Source organism: Equus caballus, chromosome X, assembly GCF_041296265.1.
Source record: "Equus caballus isolate H_3958 breed thoroughbred chromosome X, TB-T2T, whole genome shotgun sequence".
Classification (NCBI taxonomy): domain Eukaryota; kingdom Metazoa; phylum Chordata; class Mammalia; order Perissodactyla; family Equidae; genus Equus; species Equus caballus.
In genome coordinates this window covers 128,783,005-128,799,114 of record NC_091715.1, presented here as the reverse complement: position 1 = coordinate 128,799,114, position 16,110 = coordinate 128,783,005, and the positions used below count along the sequence as shown (strand labels likewise).

General features: G+C 49.6%; 1 long non-coding RNA gene across 2 annotated transcripts; it reads right to left on the bottom strand.

Annotated features, from left to right (window-relative positions):
- Positions 1 to 203: 203 nt before the first annotated feature.
- LOC102147668 (uncharacterized) lies at positions 204 to 10,375 on the bottom strand. Of its 2 annotated transcripts, none has more exons than XR_011434672.1 (3): positions 6,858 to 10,375; positions 5,994 to 6,136; positions 204 to 5,780 (listed from the first exon to the last, which is right to left on the bottom strand). It is a non-coding gene; the product is annotated as an uncharacterized lncRNA (long non-coding RNA). The 2 variants fall into 2 exon arrangements; XR_002805572.2 differs by having other exon boundaries at positions 5,994 to 6,133; positions 6,858 to 7,151.
- Between the last annotated feature and the right edge of the window lie 5,735 nt (positions 10,376 to 16,110).

Sequence of the window (16,110 nt, the reverse complement as noted above, 5' to 3'; positions counted from 1 at the left end):
AACTCAACACCGTATGGACTAAAGGTTGTCCTTATACACGGCCAATGCCAATGCTACATATAAGTGGAAAATTCAAGGCAAAATAAGAATAGAGACACAGTAGACCGTATTACCTGTTTATCGATGTAGAAGCAATCTTCCCTGCAGTTCTAAAATTTAAAAAGTCCTCGGGGTGAGCACTCATATATAATCATGCGCGGGTCTTTATTATTATTATTTTAAACAACTTTATTGAGGTATGAAAGTGTGACTGACATACAAGACACAGTACATATTAAAGGTATACAACTTAATGAGTTTGGAGTTAAGTATACATCTGGGAAACATGACCACATTATATGCCATAAACATTTCTATCCTCTCCAGAGATTTACTTCACCTACTTTCTCCATTACTTTCATTCCAAGTACTTATTAATACTTAATAATATTAAATATTATTAAGGGGGATAAGAATACAACATAGCATTTACCCATATAGCAAATCTTTCAGTACCCAGCCCATCTCTCCTGGGCTCTGGAGAACTGGCCCAGCTGCGTGGTCCCCGGCTTTAACCATATTTCACACACGGCAGCTCAGCAACGCCCCCACGACAACAGTCCCCCAGTTGATCCGAGAGCTGGCTCGACCACGGGCCTTTCGGCACTCTGGAAGGCCGCTGTGTCTGACTGCTGGGGGACACTGAGAAAGGCAGTGACTCCCCCCAGGATTCACTGCACAGCGCCCACGGCTGTTCTCTGAAGTGGAGAAGCAGCAGCACGCTAGGTCTGCGCATGAAGAAGGAGAGGCAAGGGAAGCTCAGAAGGCCAAGGCAAATATCAACGTGGAGCTGGCCTGACCGGCCACCCTCGGGAATCCACACACTGTGCTCCTGGAGTCAGCACGATGGACTGAGAGGGCAAACTCGAATCCCGCGGGGTCTAGAGGAGATCATTCAAATGGTACGGGAGTGCCCACATTTGCACATTCTTTCCACCCTTTTGAGAGGACAGCACACGAACTAGCCATAACAAAGGATCAGAGTCCTCTCCTCCTACCAAGTGTCATGTCACCTCTTGTGTGTCACAACACACAGAGATCAACCCTCTGACTTCACCTGCAGACAAACTCAGTTCGCTGGGAAAACGGAAAATGACAGTTGTCACCACAATAAACATCTTAACTGGACAAGGGAGCCATATTATCTCATATCATGTCCATCAGAGTCCACTGTGACATTCTGGCCCACAGATATGATGACCCAAAGGTAGTGCGGGAGAATGTATGTAGGGGACACGAGAAACAGCGCTGAACCCACGATGCCCATCACAGCTGTCACACCAAAGTCCCTTGTCCCCCACACTCTCAATTTTTCATTCCACTCTCACAGTGTGCTTATATCTCCACTCGGCACTTATGTGCCCGCCTCAGACTTCAGCAATGGAGAGAAATCAACAGCGAAATATAGGAAAACCAGAGGAGGCGTCCTCTTCTCAAACTGCATCTGTCCACATCCGCTTGCCTCTCCATAGCTGAAGCACCCAACACTGTGCCGACGCCCCTCACCGTTGTGGACAGCACCCACTTCCCTGAGAGTGCACACAAGGTCCCCTCAAGGCAACATCACCACCCCTGTGAGAGGACCAGAAGGGCAGAGGGGCAGACCACCAAGCAGCAAAACCTTCTCACAGAAACAGGGGAAGGGACAGCCAGAGCCACTGACTACATGCTGTCCTATTCAGCAATGAAGAATAGGTGGGCAAAATCCTCCAGCCTGGAGAGCTCACCAGGCACATTCCTGGATATCCAGGCTCATCTGCGCACATCCATGAGGATCTAAATGTCCACGGCCTCATCTACTGTTCATGGACAGGGCCCAGTGACTCTCCTCTTCCTACCAATGTGCAGAGTGTACTCAGCGGAAGAGTGCCGACAGCTCACATGCAAACGCTTGGCTAAAGCTCCAGCCCAACTCCCATCCAGAAATTCAGCATCCCTAATGACTCCTAAGATGCCATCGCCCTGCATGGTGGACGACATTCTGTTCAGCACCTTCATGTCACAGCACGCAAGCCTGACGGCGGGCCACGGCCAATTTCTCCCCAGGGACCCAGAATTTCCCACACCCCACATTCGGCCATTGCCGGCATGCGCTTTTTGAGGGACTTGAAAAAGGCAATTGAGTCATGTGATGGTGGAAGGAAGAAGTGTCTGCGTGGTCTGTGGAAATATCACAGCAGCAACAGCAGCTCGCTTTCATCATTCTCTCCATGGGGACACAACTCATCAACAGCACGAAAGAGTGACTGGGCACCTCTACCAAGAGCGATTATTCACCAGAGACAACCATCTGAGTCCTCTCCTCCTACCAAGTGTCATGTCACCTGCTGTGTGTCACAACACACAGAGATCAACCCTCTGACTCCACCTGCAGACAAACACTCAGTTCCCTGGGAAAATGGAAAGTAAAACCCTGTTGGCAGAATAAACGTCTTAACTTGACAAGGGAGCCATATTTTCTCACAGCATGTCCATCAGTGTCCACTGTGACCTCCTGTCCCACCGCTATGCTGACCCTAAGGTGGTGTGGGAGAAGGCACATAGGGGACACGAGACACAGCCCTGCGCCCACCATGCCCTTCACGACTGTCGCACCAAAGTCCCTTGTCCTCCACACTCTCAAGTTTTCCTCCTACCCTCAGAGTGTCGTCATATCTCCGCTAGGTACTTCTGTGCCAGCCCCAGACTTCACCAATGCGGAGAAATCAAAAGCCTGAAATAGGAAACACAGAGGGGGTCTCCTCTCCTCTAATTGCGACTGTCCTCACCCTCTTGCCCCTCCATAGCTGCAGCACCCAACCCTGTGCCGACGCCCCTCACCGTTGTGGACAGCACCCACTTCCCTGAGAGTGCACACAACGTCCCCTCGAGGCAACATCACCACCCCTGTGAGAAGACCAAAGGGGCAGAGGGGCTGACCACCAAGCAGCAACACCTTCTCACAGAAACAGGGGAAGGGACAGCCAGAGCCACTGACTACATGCTGTCCTATTCAGCAATGAAGAATAGGAGGGCAAAATCCTCCAGCCTGGAGAGCTCGCCAGGCACGTTCCTGGACATCCAGCCTTATCGGCACACACCCATGAGGATCTAAATGTCCACGGCCTCATCTACTGTTCATGGACAGGGCCCAGTGACTCTCCTCTTCCTACCAATGTGCAGAGTGTACTCAGCGGAAGAGTGCCGACAGCTCACATGGTAACGCTTGGCTAAAGCTCCAGCCCAACTCCCATCCAGAAATTCAGCATCCCTAATGACTCCTAAGATGCCATCGCCCTGCATGGTGGACGACATTCTGTTCAGCACCTTCATGTCAGAGCACGCAAGCCTGACGGCGGGCCACGGCCAATTTCTCCCCAGGGACCCAGAATTTCCCACACCCCACATTCGGCCATTGCCATCATGCGCTTTTTGGGCGACTTGAAAAAGGCAACTGAGTCATGTGATGGTGGAAGGAAGAAGTGTCAGCGTGGTTTGTGGAAATATAACAGCAGCAACAGCAGCTCGCTTTCATCATTCTCTCCATGGGGACACAGCTCATCAACAATACGAAAGAGTGACTGGGCACCTCAACCAAGAGCGATTATTCCCCAGAGACAACAGCAGTTCTCTCTCAGAAGACTCCCTCATGTTAATGTACTACACAACAACGTAGGAGGGCAAAGAGCCAATGTTCCTCGAGCCATTATTCACAGGCTAAGTCAGTGCACAGAATCAGGCAGAAACAGCAAAGCATTCCTCAGCAGCAAAGTCCAAAATACTCCTATTGCACAAGTCAGCAACAGTCCCCATCGTCAAAATTTCATCTTGGCCAGAGGGCCGTATGTTCTCATGTCACACTCAACCATCTGCATTGTTATCTTTTATCCTCCAGCCATGCTGATCCCTGGTAGTGCCATGGATGGGCCAGCGGGCAGGAGGCACTCTGGAACATACAAAGGCCAACACGCCTTTGACACTGAGGGCGCATACCCTCCTCTCTGCTCTGTCCTCCTGCTCTGAGAGCAGCTCTACAGAGGACACTCTGTCCAGCCCCCTTCCCAGCTCTAGGCTTCAAGCACCGGAAGCAAGGAGTTAGTCCTTCCATCTTTCCTGATCACAGAACCCCCTTCCCCACCAGAGCCTCCAACCTCCATCATTCTTCTCCTCAAGAGAACAGACAATCAGAAGTGGCTGGAGAACCAGTCACGAAATCTCTTTAGTTCAAGAAGTGTTCCCCCATGTAAACTGCTTCAGCCACAATGGAAAACAGTATGCAAGTTCCTCAAGAAGTAAAAGGAGAGCCACCCCATGATCCGGCAATCCCAGCCCTGGGTGTACAGCCAATGGAAACGAAATCACTGTCTCAAAGCCGTGTCTGCACCCCGGTGTTCAATGGCGCACTCTTCACAACAGCCGACACACGGAACAGGCTCGGTGTCCATCAACAGATCAGTGGGTAAAGAAAATGTGGTACATACATACAATGGAATACTATTCCGCCATAGACATTTTGCACAGAACAGGGAACCAGTATAACAAGGAATACACTCCATTTCAGGAGCCTACCCTTAAGGGGTCCAATATAATCCCTTCTCTTTCCAACCCCCACAGCAACAAGAGGAATGAAAAAATACATATGGCAAACGCGACTTTGACATGGAATACTTCACACCAAAAGCTACAGCACATTAACACTCCCAGGAGTGAGCAGACATTCATGAGTACATGTCTCACTGGGTGAGTGACATGGCTCGCCTCAGAACGAACTCCTGGGAGAGAACCCGATCAGCTTCTCTTTCCCTGAGAGTCTTGATTTTGAGAATGTCATCAATTAGAGTCACTCTTTTGGAATCCTCAAAGCCGTCACTTGTTTTCAAGTGCCAATACTCAGCAGATTGACCCTGAAACCATTCATCTAGGTCTTTCGCACCCCTCCCGCCATGAAGGGAGCTCAAATGAATGTCCTGGGCAGTGGGCCCTAGTGTATGTGGAAGGGGAAGAAGGCATCGCAGTTACGGTTAAGTTTCACAAGTTGAGTTTTTGACTAGCAACCAGGCCAGTGATGGTCACTGTCATGTCACTTGGTGAAGGAACATGGGCTTGAGCACAGGTATTTCTAAGTATCTCAGGTCTCAGGTTTTCACTGGGCAGACAACATAATGACCCCTATCTTCTGCAAATCTTATGTGATCCAACCAATCAGAAGGATCAGTAATGACTTTGAAGTGTCAGTGGGCTGCATAAAGGCAACATACTTTAGTCTCTACTCACAAAGAAATGTGGATTGTTTTCACCCTTGGTGAGTGAACTTCAGCTTCTGTGATGCGACCTTCTGGATGAAACCTGTGCCAATAAAGCAATAGAGGAACCGGGAACCAGAGCCATCCATGAGACTAAAGGGCAGAAGCGTCTTGGAACGCACCTTACCTAGTGCAGATTTGTATCAAGAACTCCCTCCCAATTACCCAAACTCTTCACTTAAGTTTCAACAAATTAACCACCCCCCAGAAAACAAGTGACTTTATACAGACAGGGAACAGAGGAGATCTTGGTGGCACTGCCAGTGAACAAGAAGCCTCCAGCCTGAACTTGGTGCTGAGCCACATCAGCTTTGACGAAAGGTGTCCATGTTGGCCGGAAAGACTGCAGCTCAGAGAAGGCAAAGTCCGAATTGCCCGGCTTTCCCCTGGCATCACAGGAGAAGTAGAGAAGTTGGTTTCTAGAGAGATGGAAGGAATCGCTGAGGAAATTTGCTGGTCCTGTGAAAGGAAACAAAACATTTCGTTGAAATGATGCCTAGGGTCTCAAGAACTGAAGTGGAAGCGGGGGCTCACAGGGAGGGAGAGGACCTCAACCAAGCCACAAGGGTCTGCTCTAATCTATGGATTCTGGAAGTGCTCAGCTACTTCCTTCAGGACCCGCTGCATGCCGAGCACTTACAAGGATCATCACACTTGATTCTCACAACATACCTGATAGCAAGGTGTGCTCCCCATCTCCATCTGTGGAAACTCAAGCTCAAAGATGAGAGCTAGAAAGGGCCAAGGGTCTTTCTCACTCAGATACCAGAAATCTATTGTCCACGAAACACAACGTCTGGTCTCAGCAACATCTGCTAGGCAACAAAGTGGCCAACAATGTTCGGAGGGGTAAGGGCGTGAACAAGTACGGACCTATTCATTACTTCAATTGCTAGACTATGCCTGCAGGACCACTGCTACATAAATGCTCACCCACCCACAACCGGGGTAGACTGGCAGATTGCCATTGTCTGGCACCCACTTGGTGGACGGGTCTCACCTTCTCCCCCGTTTCCCACTTAGACCCGGTCTTAAATCACATCCAAATCCACGATCTCACACCCGAGATAAAAAGCACATGAGCAATCTCCCACAATCTTTGGATTCCTGAAGGTTGTGTTTGACCGTCCCATCTAGTCCATCCTGCTTCTGCCTGGTCTGGCAAAGGTTTTCCAAAGGATAAGACAGATCAAAACCTTGACGTGAAAATGTCAACATCGGTTCTTTTTGAAATCTGACAGTCTAATAAAGTCAAGGTGTCTGTAACAGTGGCACCCACAGGAAACAGAGGAACACCAATAGGGACTGGAAAAAGATGCCACTGACTAGTCAAGAATTGGTGGTAGACCTAGCATCTCAGCCAAGGGGTTCATAAGCAGTGCCCAGGGAGTGCCCCCGACGTTCCCGGAAATTCCCCTCTTAGACACTCAGGATAGGGATTTCCACACCATCTGAAATAGCGCTACAGCTAACAGGAGATCAGTGCTACCCTCCCCCCAACACCTGTGGCCTCCCATCACACGAGATGGCACTTACTTGTCTGCCTGCTCTTGACAGTTGGTTCCAGTTCCACTCTCTTCTCCGTACAGGCCCACAGGATGACCTGGACTGGACTTTGCCATCACAGGTCCTGAAGGGGATGGTGATGGTAGAAATCTGCAAGGAGACTTGACTTTGGGTGGACAGCCCAGCACAACTGCAGGAAAAACAGTTTACTTGCCAACTCATATAAGTCAAGCGGCTCAGGCGAACTGGTTCTTTCCCTTATCCTGAGAAATTTCTGAAAATGGTCGGTGAGGCCAGAGGACCCACTCACGCACCTTGTGTGAGCTAGGCCAAAAGAGTGAAAGACACTGTCAGACAGGCGCTCCATGAGTCAAACCACAAGATAAGACCACTGCTTTAGAGGCCTCATTGCCCCTGCAAGTGAACCAGGGTTCATCCCGCTTTACTCAAACACGGATGGGATTCACTCAACATTATGTTGACAGGTGTGACCAGTGACTGGCTAGAAGGCGGGGGGGGGGGGGGGCCGGGTCTCCCAACTCCATTTTTTCTCTTCAGTAATAAGGGAACTGACTCACACATAAAAGGATGGTAACAAACCTTTGGAATGTGTGCCTGCTCTCACTGTGTTCCCAATTACTGACACTTACATGCCACGCAAGATTACGGGTAACAATACATTCACATGGGTTCTGTCTTCTACTTAATAGACCATGAGATGCACATTAGACAACTGGGTCGTTATATTAGTCTCAGTAATTGGTAAAAGATTAAGTTCAAAGACTGCTAAAACTAGGCATGAGCTAACTGAATTCAGAACAATTTCATGAAGAATTTCATATAGTACATAACGTTACTACCATCCAATATCGAACATAGGTCTTTGAGGACAAAACAACGGAAACAACTGGACATCTGGAAATACACAGATTGGGGAATTTGCTCTTAATTTGCAATACGTCCTACTGTACTATGGGCCATGGGCACGGATTAAAAGCACCTTCATTCCACACGTAGGTATTGATCCAGGTCTGGGGCTCTGCCTGAAAAGGCAGGACTCACCGGCGAGGTGAGTGAGTGTCCCAATTCCTGAAGTTGGTATTCCTGCCAGTACCAACTGCGCAGATAAAGGAAGACCAGCAATACAACCAGTAAAGCAAATACCAGCAATACATCTGTCCCATTTCTAAATGTGATCAAGGTGGATTTAGACAACACCAATGCCCCACCAATATTCAAGTCATTAAATCATCTCTACATGAGCTAACATACATAATTCAAGTCAGTATCAAGAATCAACCTGCAAGAAGGCTCATAAGCCAACTCAACCATCACCATTATGCAGAGGAAGTAGTTGCTTTCCTTGACAATTCTGAGGTTACTGTCAGGCGATAGTGTCCTCAGGATTTTGAGGAAAACAACAATGTTCCTTTAATTTAATTCTCCCCTTGAATACACAGTGGATGTCGCAGGACGGAGGCATGAGGATAAACACACGGGCACTGTCGATTTCTTAACCCGACATTGTAACACTTTGAGCCACTAAGGCACAGTCAGCACTTGTGTGCAAAGAGGCAAGGACAGCACCCTTTGACGTGGGGGTGGGGCAATGGTACTCGCAGTCTGGCCCAGGACCTCAAACAGATGGGATAGCAGTGGTCCTGGGGCAGACCGGTCAGGACATGAATTGGCCTATCCTGCTTTTCTGGACATAGAAACTACACAAAACGTTTCTTCTCTGGGACAACACCAGGGAAGGAGGAACCAGGCCAACACTTAAAGAAATGACAACGGAATAAATGCACAATTATTGCCCTCCAGTAATAGACATAAGCATGCCCGATGACCTGCAAGGGCCATTCCCTCTTAACAGCACTCATTCTGGAGGTGAATTTCCATCTCTGTAAGTGGAAAATGCCCCACGATTTTAACAGGAAATGCATGAAAAGACTCAGGACAGAACCCAATCGAATAACGCGACACGCAACACACAACGATTGCTGGAAATGAAATCCCCGAAGAACCCAAATGACTTCCAGTGTTGACCAGTGAGGCGCACTTCCGGGAATTCAGTGTCGTAAAACAGCACCGCTCAGCCAGATCGACAACGTGTGAATTTTTAACATTGAAAACAAACCTTTCTTAATTTTTATTAGAGCTATGAAATAAGAAACGTAAAAGCTAAAATTTCAAAACTTTAATGGTATGAAAAACCCTTAACAGTAAATAAAATGCAAGATTAGGCTAGCGGACCGCTTGAAGCCGCTAAGTGTCGTAAAGCAAAACGCACAGACACAATTAGGACCACCTTGTCCTCATTTGTCAATCGAAGGTGACATGAAAAACTTTAACACAAAGCTTACGAAAAGGATCAGGACGTATCTTTAACAGAATAAAATGACCCCAAACGCCATTGTTCCGTAAAACACAATCCCACCCCGGGCCAGGGACGCACGTCAACATACGGTTAAGAGCATTCGCTGTCGTAAAACAACAAGGACTCAGCCAACTGAAAGTTCGGCCCTGTACGTGGAGAGGACCTCAGAACGTTGAGTTTTTAAGAAAAGTTAGGAAGACGGAGAAACACCAGAATAGAACAATATAAATCAGGTCAAACACGCAATTACATTATAAACTTACGACACTCTATCAGAGGGTACATTCCAGCTCTGTAAATTAAAATTTCCCTGAAACCATTTAAAGGACGTTTATGGGGAGGGTCAGGACCTCCTCATTAAACGCATGGGGAAGGACATGCAAAATTCAGTGCCCAGCAGGGTCCAGTCCTGGTTGACAAGGGTGGCTAAGGGGCCTTCACACAGACTGGAACACTTCTGGTGCTCAGCCGCACAAATCACTTCCCAAAGGGCACACGGAAGAGACTATCGTTTGAAGAATGCTTAGGAAACCCAGCTGAAATCCACATTAAACACATACAAATGGCCACAAAATCACGAGGAAGACAAAAACACCCCGCGCTACGGACGGACGACATTACAGAATGAAACCAGCAATAGAAGCCCCGGGGCCGTGATGCCCCTCAGGGACTCGAAGCAACAAGGGCTCGCCCATCACACCGCTGGGTTTCACACTGGAAAAGCGTAGGGAACACTACAGTTTGCATGCAAACACACTGACAGCGTCTGGGCCACTCTCCACTCAGCGCGATGACATTAGGTCCAGAAGGGCTTTGCAGAAATACGTAAAACAGCGTGCAGTGCTGACTGAAGGGGACTCGCGGGGTCAGGGAACAAGCCAAGCCCGAGCTGAGCAGGCCGGCTGTTCACTCTTTCCCCCGACGTTATCAGGGTGTCGTTCTTTTTCAGCCGCACGGGAAGAAGAGCATCCCGAAATGGGAGCAACCAATGAAAGGAAACGCGCACTCACGCTGGGCAGGGAAACCCAAGTCTGCGCTCACAGGCGGCCACGGGCCACCAGCTGTCACCCTCGCACACACGCTCCCTGAGCGCGTCACCTCCCTCTGTCCGAGTCGAAAATCACCGAAATCCCGACCCTGACGAAAGGGCTCACGGAAACGGACAGGACCCGGATTTCCGCAAACACCCGGGGCCAGCCTCCAGCCCACGACACTGGACAACCAAAGGCCACACCCGCTCCCTGGCCGCCAACGGCCACGGCCCGTCCTGGACCCACGGCCACTCGGCCCTCCGCCCCAGCCCCTTCCTCCTCTCCAAGCTGCAGACACCTCCAGTCCTGAAGACCACCAACAGGGGGGTCAAGGCCCACATCGCCACGAGCAGACGAGCTGAGCCTTCCATCAGGTTCTGCCGCAAGCTCCACCGGGGGCCCGGACGCCGCTAAGGGGCCTTCTCTGCCGTCCACCCAGAAGCCCGCCCGGGGGACACTGCTTGTCAGAGGAGCTGAGCACACACCGTCCCCCCGCTTCCCTCCAATCACCCTACAGACAGCCAAGTAGGAAGTCAAGGGAACTTACACTTTGGGGACAGCAGGAGACGGAGCCGCCATGTTCCCCCATCCCGGAGGGGAACGGTCCACGGAAGCCGCGCTGCACAATCCACGTTTTAAAGAGCCCGGTCAAGCGTTTCGCTTCCCTGGACAGCGTTCCTTTGGCCCCGCCTTCACACGTCGTCATTGGCGGGTCTGCGACGATTGACAGCGAGACTGGCCACTCGCTCCAGCTCCAAGAGCGCAAACCCCGCTCATGTCCCAAGGCTCTGCTTATTGACTGAAATCTTTGCTCTTCTTGTTCTTTCTTTCTTCTTCTATGTCCATCCCTCAACGCCTAGCTCTGCTTCGAGGCTTTTCACGTATCTTTTCCTTAGTTTCCTGTCTTCTCAGACTTTGGAAATCTTGATCACTCAGGCTCTTCAAGCCTAGCTCCGTGCCATCCTCTTCCAGGAAGCCTTCCATGCTTCACTCCTCCCATCCCCAGAGGTCGATGTGAGTTTCCCTTTGCTCTTCGACATGGACATGAAGAAACCTCCGAGCGGCGATTCAGGGGAATCCTGCCATCTCTGGGATCACGGAGTACTTGCTGGGCACAGTGTGAAGGACACCAAGTTGGCACTCGCAATCTTGGCAAGACGGTTACTGTTGCACACGTTTGGGAAGAGCAGCGAAAAACCAGCAACAGAGTGACTCATAGCAGCCTCCCAGGATTGGTCCCATCAGTGAATTCAAACAACTCCCAACCACCCCTTTCAGGATTTTCATATCCTTTCCTACCTTTCTACCTCTGGAACTCTTGCCCACTCGCCAAGGCCCAGGCATAAGGCACTACCTCTCTGAGTCCCCGTCTGGTTTCACGTTCCCACTCCCAACCCCAAGCAGGGTTCTTTCTTCTGTCGCTGTAGGATGAAAGTTAAGGGCACTTCATTTCTCTGCTGCCAGGTCACTAAGCTTCCTGATTATGAAGGTGAGGTTGGAAACCCCTTTCTTTTCAGGAGGCCATCTGCTGAGGAATTTTTGCAGCTGCTCTCAATTTGAGAGTTGGACAAAAAGAGGGGCGTGGCCCCGCTAGCACTGACTACCTTGAATGATCAACTCACCTGCACTCTCCCTTGGTTGGTGGACCACATAGCCACGGGATGAGGCTCGATGGACTGCACGCTCAGAGTGGACAGTGCCTCTGGGAAGGACACAATAACGCGAACCCTATCCTGCCCAAAGAAAAAGTCATTTTTGCCGTGGTGGGGGTGGGGAGGCGGCAAAGGTGTGGGAACAGTGTCATGCAGTAGTCCACGGTGTTGCCCTACCCACCACAGTGGTGGCTTTTCTATGTGACCTTGACTGGCCACGGGATGCTCAGATTAAACATGGCTTCTGCTTGTGTCTGGGAGGGTGTTGCCGGAGGAGGTTGGCATTTGAGGAGGTGGCCGCAGTAAGGAAGATTGCCCTCCCCAGGTACGTGGGCATTATCCAGTCCATTGAGGCCTGAATACAACAAAAGGTGGACGAAGGCAGACATGCCTCCTTTTTGCCCGCCTCACTGCTTGAGGTGGAACATCTCATCTCATCTTCTCCTGCCCTTGGCCTGGGATTGATCCCATCGGCTCCCCTGCTTCTCTGGCCTTCAGACCGGGACTAAACTATGCCGCCAGCTCTCCTGGGTTTCCCGCTGGCACACGAGAGACTCCGGGACTTCTCAGCCTCCACAGATGCGTGACCAAAATCCTCATAACAAGTCTCCTTTCCCATAACTTATCATACTCCTATTCTTGCTGTTCCTCTGCACATCTCTGACTAATATACCTTGAATTTCGCATCCGCTGCTGCTGTTAGAGAGGGCTTCCCAGTCCTCAAGTAGATCTCTGAAGAAAGGGCAAAATCCAAAAAGTTAACATGAGTTCCAAACTGTGGATGAGGAAAGGACACACCAGAAACAGACGGCCAGATATCTGGGCAGTGCTCAGAACACAGCCACTGGCCGCGATGGGGGTCTTATCCGCTAGAGTCAGGCTGGTCGTTTGCCAGCGCACAGAAAGCTGATAGCTGACCTCTTCCAGAGCTGGGATCGTGGGTCACACTCTGAGGAAGCTCCAGAGGGCAGGAGAGTTGTGGCAGGCTTTCTCAGCCATCACTGAAGCCATGTGGAGGGAAGAGAGGGGAAACTCCAGCTCCTGATGTGACTCCTGTCTCCAGGATCTGCCAGCTCTCTCAACACCTGGCACTAAGGCTTATCTCTGTGACTGGTTCTGTGGATGGACACATGCTGGGCTCTCTCAGTGCTTGCCACAGGATGGCCAATACCACACAGGTCCTGCTTCTCGGATCACCCATTGCTTCTTGATTTTTATGCCACCAATCTTTCCAGCCCCACTCACACTTCATCCCAGGCCAATGCCCTGGGCTCCTGCCTGTCTGGGAAGATTCGGCATTCGCTACTCACCGACTACTCATTTTGGCTACTGGATCTGTATGCGGGCTGGACCTTTGCTCCCTGGATTCATACACCAGCTCTTCCTCTCATCAGATGGGTAACGTGACATGATTATTGTGCCTCTATTTCTTCATGAGTTAAAGCAGTGAGCCAATAAGAACCGTCTCACTGGGCTGTTCTAAGATGCATTGAGTTAATGCAAAGCCCTTTCTTGGTGCCTGGTACATACCAAGCTCTCACCTAACTATAGTTGTCATTTTGTTATCATCATCCTTCATGTTTCAAAGCAAACCTGCACTCTTACCTGCGCCATTCCCCCACTAAAGCAGCTCGTATGACTCTGCATTTTCTAATGACCACGGAAAGCACCTTCCAGGTTCCAGGTTCCCATCTTCCAGGCACTTTCTAATTCTCCCATTGTTAGTTCCACATCTTTATCACTTTCATGTATGGCCATTTCTGCATGCTAATTGATAAATCTAATCGTCCTAAGTGTTTAGATATATATGCACACATATGTGTATATATATATCATCTCTCCTCTCCAAAGTTCCCACAAATTTCTCCTATAGAATAAGATCAGATCGCTCTTTATGTAGCATGGTATGTAGGGGTATTCTGTAAGTGCACATGTAGATAGTGAAATAGTGGTTTTCACTGGCAGATCTCCAGAAATACTCCCGCTGGAGGAATTCACAAACTCCCTTGTCTGCTGACCGGTTTTGCCAGAAGACTCAATGTCAGTGGTGTTCTGATAGAGAAATTGGCAAACGGCTCTGGGAGATTTGGTTGCGTCCCTCGGGCCAGTCTGTCAGGAGACGAAGCACCAGGCTGAACCGTGTCCTGCCCCAGAGTTGACGTGCTACACAGGAGAGAGAGGAGGCTGTTTCAAGGTCCAGGGAGGAGCAGGTGCACGGGAGCAGGGGTCGGAAACAACATGGCCTCCTCAGGGTAGAATGCACAGCGTGGTCTGATTAGAGAAGGGAGTTCAGGATGTAAGATGAGGGGAAAGGCAGTGCAGAGCACACAACCCTGGGTGGGATGTGGAAGGCTTCATTAAGAATTTAAGGCCTTGAGTAACAGATTCCATTTGCTTTAGAAATGTATCCTTTGGGTGTCAGTGTGCAGAGTGGATCCAAACAGAGTCATCTGAAAAAGGGAGGCAATATAGTCATAGGGAGGCTGTTAGAGTCGAGGTGGGGGTGAAGGAGTGCCGGAGCTCCTCCAGGTGCCGTGAAGATTAAATGGAAACACGGGCCAACAGGGCGTGCGGTGAAGGTGCAGTGGCAGCCATGTGAAGGACGGGCAGTCAAGGAGTCAGGGGCTACTGCCAGTTTGATGGAGCTGCTGCCTGGATGGATGGCGGTCCCCCCAAGTGAGAAAAGGCACATCGTATCAAGGGGGGTGGAGAGCCAAGGGGACAGCAGGAAGGCAGCAGAAAATGCCTCCTGTCACAAGTCAAGAAGTACTCATAAAAGCATATGATTGAGAAAAATGGAGGCAACCGCTCAAAAGACATGCGTAGTTTTGGCCTCTGGGATGGGGAACCGAGAGAGCAGAGGGGGGGCAGGAATTCACTGCTTTCACTACAAGCCCTTGTGTACTATTTGATCTTTTAAAAACTATCTATGCGTGTATTCCTTTGATCAAAATTAAAACTTACGAAAAAGGAATTAGAATTAGAAGGAAATTGGGGTAGGGGACTTTAGGGAGTGGCACATGAGGCCAGATGGCTTCTGCCTTCCTATCTGTCTAATAGTGTATGTAGGTCCTAAAATGTTCCTGAGTTATCACGAGACATGATTTCCGTACTTTCTAAGCAAATCACAGACCATAAGGAAATGCTTTAAAAGTAAAAATGGCCAGTAATCTGCAGGTAGCCCAGATCTTCCTAACTCTAGGGAACTTTGCGTGAGCAATAAGGTGAAAACAAAACAAAGATTGTGATTAACTTTTCAAAACTGAAACACTCAACAAATACCCCATGGTGATCATCCAAGGGTCCCACATTTTAGTGTTGGTCATAACAGCAAGACAGCGGAAATAAACTAAATGTCCAACGCTAGGAGCTTGGCTGAAGAAAAAACGGACATTGATAGACTAGAACACTATGTAGCCATTAAAAATAAGGAGAAATAATTTACCCAGGTGGAATGAATTTAATAGATGTCAAGCCCCCTCACCACCAGCTCGAGCGATTGGACCAGAGACAGAGAGAGAGAGAGAGAGAGAGACTGAGTGCACACGTGCACTCACACACTCCACCTGGTTGTAGAGACATAGTGATACCTGGGAACGTGATTGCACTGTGACGAAAAGCCAGGCCGGGGCCTAAGCACTTTCTACACATCATTTCACGTGATCCTCACAGCGGACTCAGAGATGCGGACCGTTATCACCTCCGAGTTGCAGGAGAGGAGCCAGGCACAGAGAAGGATAGTGCCCGAGTGACGAAATACTGCAAACCATATCATCCTGCCCACTGATACCAGACATTCACTGTCATGATTCGTTTTTAGTCGTATCTTTATTACTTGAAGAGTGAGGCCGCCTTTGAAATTTTCGTGGAAAATTCCCTCTCTAAGTGGGCGCGACGGGGGCTGGAATTTGGGGAAAGCAGGGCTGGGCAGTCCATTTCTGCAACCTCAGTCGATCCTCCCAAGTTCTTGCTTGGCACACACTCACGGAGGCTCAGGCGGAGCTCAGAGGCACCTAGAGCGCACGTGAATTCTAACCAGAAGGAGAAGCAGGAACGAAACATCAAAGCATTCCTTATCACAGGGGCTCCAATAAAGCAAGCGGGACTCAATGGGGAGATGTCACTAATAAATACCACTTTCTCCTCAGCACAGGCTGGGGTATACCCCTTAACAGAGCAAGATCAATTATGCATATTTCTCAACAGGTCCAGTTAAAAATTTT